Genomic DNA, 7311 nt, shown 5'->3' on the forward strand with positions numbered 1-7311 from the left:
TTTGAGTAATTGTTGTCACACTTATTCAGTAGTATTGTTGTTGCACTATTGGTCACTTATGTGATTCAATTCACATAAGTCGTTCTGAATTCTTTTCATACTTTTGTAAAGCATAAATATTCTTCATTTATATCTTGGATTATCCAATTCTTTCTAATCATGTGACTTTCCATCCAAACTCTCACAACCGTGTCTTGCAAGCCATACCCCATGCCATATCTTCTTTATCCGATGACTAAAACACAATGAATAACTACTTGTTGTTGCTTGGTTTGATTTTATTGTTGTTGAATGGTGTGTTTATGTTGTGCTATATTCTATGTTATAGTTTGTACGGAGAGGCACGTATTTTGATTAAGAGAAGTGAACGCGCTTCGACTACCAAAAAGGCAAGTGGCATTCAAATCATATCTATTTTATATTATGCATTAGTGTTTTCAATTAGTATGCATGGTAGGTTTTTTATTTTTAAAAGAAAAGTAATATGCTATGCTTAGATCCTAGTAGTGTGTAGCCACCCCTTAAACACAACTTGCTAGGATTGTCAGAAGTGATTTAAAAAAATGATGCCAATGCTTTGTTTCACTTGTTGGTTAAAGTGTTGTTTGAAAAATTGAAAGTTAATAACCTTAATGAAACACCTGGGTGGAATTGGTGTGGCTTTGGATTATGTTGAGTGGCTACCTGGGGCTACATACCTGGAAGTGAAAACCATGGTATGTGGTGGTGACCTGGGGGTGAGTACACTTGTGGTTTGCCACCCAGGAACAAAGAGATTGCAAAGTCTTCCGTGTTTAGTGTACTTCCAGTGCAGCCTTATGATATTATGGGCTCTGTTTTGATTGAGTAAGATGCGAGGGTTCAACTTGTTGCAAGACATTGGCTGGTAGCAGAATTATAGGTGGGAATGGGTCTTGCGGGTATGGTTGATCTCTCCTTCTGAAAGGTCTCGTCTCATTCTTCTCTCTAGGTAGAATGGGTCGTAAGGTGAAAGTGCACAACCTCTGCAGAGTTAAAAACTAAGATCTTAGCCGTGTTCCCGGTTACGGACAATTTGAGTCTCTAGACAAGGAAGTACGGAATAATCTCATCACCTTTTCTGAATGATTAAAAATTTGTGTAGAAACAATCACAGGACGGGATTTTCCCAGGGCTACACACCTGGCAGTGAAAACCATGGTATGTGGTGGTGACCTGAGGTTTATATTAGTTGAGTGGCCCCAGTGCTACATACCTGGCAGTGAAAACCATGGTATGTGGTGGTGACCTGGGAGTCATCTCGACTTAGTGCCCTTTTTGTAAAAATCTTTTTCAAGAGTTACAAAATGTTTTGTTTTGAAAAATATAGGATAAAATTGGCTTTTATGCAAATTTGCCTAAACTCCACTAGCCAAATATCATGTAGATAGTCATGCCTAAAACTGCCACCATATAAGTGTCATTTGCCAGTACATCATTGTACTAACCTCCATTCGTGGGGCTGCATATTCAAACGTGCAGGATTTTCTGAGGAGAAGTACGTGGTAGGATCTCGGGTCAACATTCCAACATGACTGCCTGTGGCACATGAAGATGATGAAGGCTCATTGCTGATTTACTTTCCGCTGTGTTTATTCTGAACTAGTCCATGTGACTATGCAATTTGTAAGGTTTTATTGTACCCTCTGGATCAACGATGTAGTAATTTGATACTATTGCAATGATTACTATATTTTGTAATGTGTGTGCTATCAGTGATCCCGGGAATAGCACTATACACAGGTATCTTGCCTTTACTAAAAGGTAGGGTGCTACAGAATGGTATCAGAGCATAGTGTTGCCTCTAGAATCGAGACCCTAGGTTTGGATTAGAAATAGGAAGACCCTAGGATGAAAAAAATTTCTAATCCTATTTCAAAAAAAAAAGATGTTTGCTTTGTGAAACCTCTTGTATTCTCATCTACACCATTTTTGAAATTGTTTTCCTCCTTTCTTTAGATGACCCCCCCATCAAAACTATCAACAAGGACCGATGATGACCGTGTGCCTGAAGTGAGGAACTGATGCTTCATGTGGTATTCTTCGACTCTGCAAGAAGTGTTTCATGGAAGACCAACGAAGAACTTGAAGGAAGACTTCAATGCAGACTGCACAACACACGAAGATACACCGAAGGACTAGAATAGAAGCTTGATGCATCCAATATAGAAATAGACCAGACCACCATTAACTCTCTTTTTATTATAACAACGCTAGCATTAGAAAGTATTGATCTTACCAAATTGAGGTATGACCATACTAGTTTGTTTGTGTTTGAAACATGTTGCTTGATGCTTGTTAGATGTTGTTTGTAAGATGTTTTGCCATGATCTGATGTGTTTGGGTAGAAATCTTCTTTAGACCTTTCTATCTATTCTCATCTATACCCAACCCAGAAATTGTTTTCTCGGCAAGTCGCCATGAAGACAACAGTAGTGAAACCAACTTCCTATCATGATGAAGATGCATAGAGCGTGAGATACGCAAAACCCTAGCTAGGGATCGATAGAAATGTTTCCAAAAAAAATTAATAATGGGGATTGAAACATTGATTCAATTCTCCATGAAAGTTTTTTTTATCAAACTTGTGAGGTTGACCAAGAGTTAGAATACGAGATTCAATAAATCAAATACGGAGTAATGATTTGGGTGCACGATGGATTGATCACCATTCCTACTACTCTTATTATTCGCTTTCATAATATTGACTTTGCGAATCTAGAGAGACATACCTACAAAAGAGATATCAGCGAATAAGCCTAAACGCTACGGTGGATAAATATTATACCCTTATAGTAGGCAAGTGCTGCCAAGCGTAGGACTACGTTTAGTTTTAAGCTCTAGCCACTAGATGAAGATAGTGGAAGACCGTCGAAGACACCAAGAACCAAAAGATGAAAGATGTCATGAAGTTTACACATCATGGTCCCCTGATTGACCCAAGGAGTGACCCATCAGTATGAAAAATAGCTCATCAACCAATCATTTGGATTAGAAAGCCCGTTTATGAAGGAAACCTATTCGATTCACCTTCGAGATATATGTTGTTCACTATATGTGAATAAACATTCGCCTATTGGATTTTAACTCATCAGCCATCAGCCATAGATGTTTTTCAAAAGACGACTGACGTGGGCATTACCCTTCGGGTAACCAATGTTGCTCTACCCTATACGGTCCAGCTGGAGGCCCATGAAGGTACCCGATGGGAAGATGGGCCACTAGGACGGTGCGGCGGAAGATTACTTGAAGAAGAAGACACCGAAGAAGCCGAACAAGGAAAGATTAGAGATAGATCTACCGTAAACCTACTCGTACTCGATTAGACCTCTCGAGACCTGGCCACCTATATAAAGGCCAGGAGAGGGGCTATCGGGGGACACAATCAATCTTAGCAGTATTAGCCAGCAGAAGCTTAGAACTAGGTTACCCTAGCAACTTGCATCTCGACGAGATCACAGCCGAACTATTCAGCACCCCATTGTAACCTGTTTTCATCATAATCAAAGAACAGACAGGCAAAACGTAAGGGTTTTACCTCATCGAGGGCCCCGAACCTGGGTAAAACGCTCTCCCCGCTTGTCTGTGTACCGATGTCTCGTGTCAGCTTGCAGGATTCCATCAACCCTAAGCCCCTAACGGAGGGCATTGCCGAGGAGCACCCTCGGCAATTGGCGCCGTCTGTGGGAAGCCTGTCGGCACAAGATCGGTCATCGGCAGATCCAATCATGACATCAGCGGCTTCGCCAGCGACTTCATCAGCAACTTCATCGACACCATCATCACCAATCCTGGGAAGCCCGATTCGATTCGGCTCCTACGAGTTTACTCCACACAGCGATTCCTCCCGCTCGAACTTTTCAGATCTACAAGGAAACATGGAGATGACCTTCGGCAACGTCCACTACAACGTCAACGCAGAAGGAATCCTTCGATTGCTGGAATCCCCCACTTCCGGATCAACGAGTTCAAGCGCGTCATCGTCACACGACCTATCGGCTGGTCCGATAGGATCGACGTGCTCACCTGTGCCCTCGACTCCCCGCTCGGCGTCCTCCATGTCGGTAGGGTCTGACGATCCCACATCTTCGGAATTAACTTCGTACTACTGCCTGAACTGCGACACCAGGCACGGGCTGGGATCGAGCGACACGCCATTCATCTGCAACGCCCAGTATTCATCGGGAGAGGACATCATCGACAGCATCATCCAGGGAACCACCCGAAGAACGGCACACCATCAGGTTTATGTCGCCAATAACACGGGAAACACAAGGCGCAGAGGAGACGAGGACCATACTCCCCGCTCCAGTAGAAGGGCAAGTTTTGAAAACAGTGCCAGCAACCGCGATAGCGATTACACCATCGCGGATGAGGAGTGGGCAGCAGCAAGGGCAGCAGTACTCAACAACACACCGCTCCCCGCAGGAACTTCGGTTGGAACCCTCAACGCTTATCGCTCTATACTAGAGAAAAACCGGGAGCACCTGTCGAAAGAGCAAGCCACCCTCGAGAGACGCCTATCTGCGGCAGATCGATCCAGTGAACGGCGAAGGGGCTCGCAAGGGAGTGCCTCCCGAAACACTCAAGGAACAGGCAAGCACCGGTCGAGACTATCCAGGCTTTCGGAAGATGACGCTAGAGAAATAACGTCGAATCTGACTAAATCCTTTATGACTATGGATACCGCCGGTATGCCACGGCCGAAAACCGTTGCAGGAGCAACGGCCAACCTCGCCGCATACCTCACCCACCAGCGCCCCGAAGGATCCATGGCTCAAGCTCATCGAGGTGCCCTGGAGAGTCTCGCGATATTGGGGAACAACCTAGTCCCGCAAAAGGAAAAGACCACTTTACAAGGCAGTGGGTCGAAACATCATGCGAGAGATGCACGGGACGAAATTACCCAGGGCAAGATCGACAAAGCAAGGCGACGACGCGCCGCTAGGAAGGACAACGATAGCGATTCTTCGGATGAAGATCAGGAGTACGACGGCGAGCTCAGGGGAGCCGACTGTCTAAGTTACAAAATCCGTGAAACGATGCCGCCCAAAAAGTTCAAGCCTACCCCTACCGACGCTGCCAAGTACGATGGGCAGCAAGAACCAAGATCCTGTAGGATAACGTTGCATAGAAAACAAAAATTTTCCTACCGCAAACACGAAATCCAAGCCAAGATGCAATCTAGAAGACGGTAGCAATGAGGGGATTATCGAGTCTCACCCTTGAAGAGATTCCAAAGCCTACAAGATGAGGCTCTTGTTGCTGCGGTAGATGTTCACTTGCCGCTTGCAAAAGCGCGTAGAAGATCTTGATCACGATCGGTTCCGGCGCCACGAACGGGCAGCACCTCCGTACTCGGTCACACGTTCGGTTGTTGATGAAGACGACGTCCACCTCCCCGTTCCACCGGGCAGCGGAAGTAGTAGCTCCTCTTGAATCCGGCAGCACGACGGCGTGGTGTCGGTGGTGGTGGAGAAGTCCGGCGGAGCTTCGCTAAGCTACGCGGGTGTTATCACCAGAATTTGACCGAGTCAGAGGTGGGCCGCGATCAAGATGGATTTGAAGAATATACATGGAGGAAATACGTGAATCGGCCTGTTATGCAAAGTTTGGGCTAGTTGGCCCGTGTATCTGTAATATAGTAGGATACGTGTCGTTTAGGTAGAGTTTGTCTCGTGCACGGTGGGAATTATTCCCACGTTAGAAAGTCCCCTAGACTATAAATATGTATCTAGGGTTTATGAAATAAACAACAACCAACGTTCACCACAAATCAATCTCGGCGCATCGCCAACTCCTTCGTCTCGAGGGTTTCTTCCGGTAAGCATCATGCTGCCTAGATCGCTTATTTTCGTTGTTCATGCGTTGCTCGTACTGAAGCCTTTTTGATGGCGAGCAACGTAGTTATCTTAGATGTGTTAGGGTTAGCATTGTTCTTCGTATCATATGCTGTCGTAGTGCAAACCTTCTACATCTGGCCGCCCTTACACATATCTTAGGTGTAGGGGCGGCACCCCGCTTGATCATTATTTAGTAGATCCGATCCGTTACGGTTGCTCCTTGTTCTTCAAGGATTAGTTTAATATCTGCAATAGTTAGGCCTTACAAAGGATTGGAGGATCCAGCGATGCGTAGGGTGTCGTTTGCTAGCCCTAGACAGGATGTTCCGAGGATCAACCTCGTGTTGGTTTTTAGGCCTTGTCTAGGACCGGCTTACGATCACCGTACGTGACCGCGAGGCCCAATCGTGAGTAGGATGATCCGATTATGCGGTGAAAACCCTAAATCGTCGTAGATCGCTTTAGCTTTATCTTGATCAAGCAGGACCACCATATATTCGTGCACCTCGTACGAATCATGGGTGGATCGGCTCCTTGAGCCGATTCACATGATAACCTGAGAGCCGATCGAGGCTCGTATTTAATGTTTACGTGTATGCCATGCAGGAAACTAAGCGAGGCATCTCCATCACCTTCCTGACCAGGTATAGGTCAGGTGGCACGCCCTTGCACCAGCATCGGACGTGCGTACCAGAGGCTTTGCGGGCCGTCGCTCGGAGGGACCAGGGCCAGCCGCAGCCCTAAGTTGTTCCCGGCTCTACTGTGTTGCCCGTCGCTACTCGCCGGTGGGTTTCTGACCGCAACACATTCTGGCATGCCCAGTGGGACAAGCTTCGACATCAACCACATCGCCATCTACATCTGAGATGGCGGACGGCACTCCAGTCACGTACGAGGATCTGACCGACGAGCTCAAGAAGAAGTATGACGAGGTCAAAGCAATCCTCGAAGCCGACCTCATCGGCTCTTTTCACAGAACCCGTTCACATGGCATCAGGTGGAAGGGGTTCTCGCCTGATGGTGCGCTCGATGGGATAGACCTCTCTGCCCCATCAGAAGAACGCACCAGGTCCCTACGTCAGGAGATCAACTACATGGTGGCTCACTCGCTGCACCGCCACTCTGAGAACCTGGTGAACACTTTGGAGCGTGTCGCTCTCCGGATGATCCAGGAAATCATGAGGCACCCCGATGCGCTCCGTCGGGACCAGCTCTCGGGACACACCAAGGAGAGATGCCACTCCAGTCCCGTCCACCGCTGCCATTTGCGTTGGCGGCACCGAAGTGCCGAATTCACCGGCATTCGTCGTCTACAAGATCGGTGGTGACCCTAGTGACTGCCGGTTCTTGCATGAGGCGCCTAAGGAGATCCCTCACGGGTACATGTGCACATACGTGCCGGACTGCGATGGCGGGCGCTCACAAACCAGGCCGCGACAGCGAGGACTTC

Source organism: Lolium perenne, chromosome 3 (genome assembly GCF_019359855.2).
Source record: "Lolium perenne isolate Kyuss_39 chromosome 3, Kyuss_2.0, whole genome shotgun sequence".
Lineage (NCBI taxonomy): Eukaryota > Viridiplantae > Streptophyta > Magnoliopsida > Poales > Poaceae > Lolium > Lolium perenne.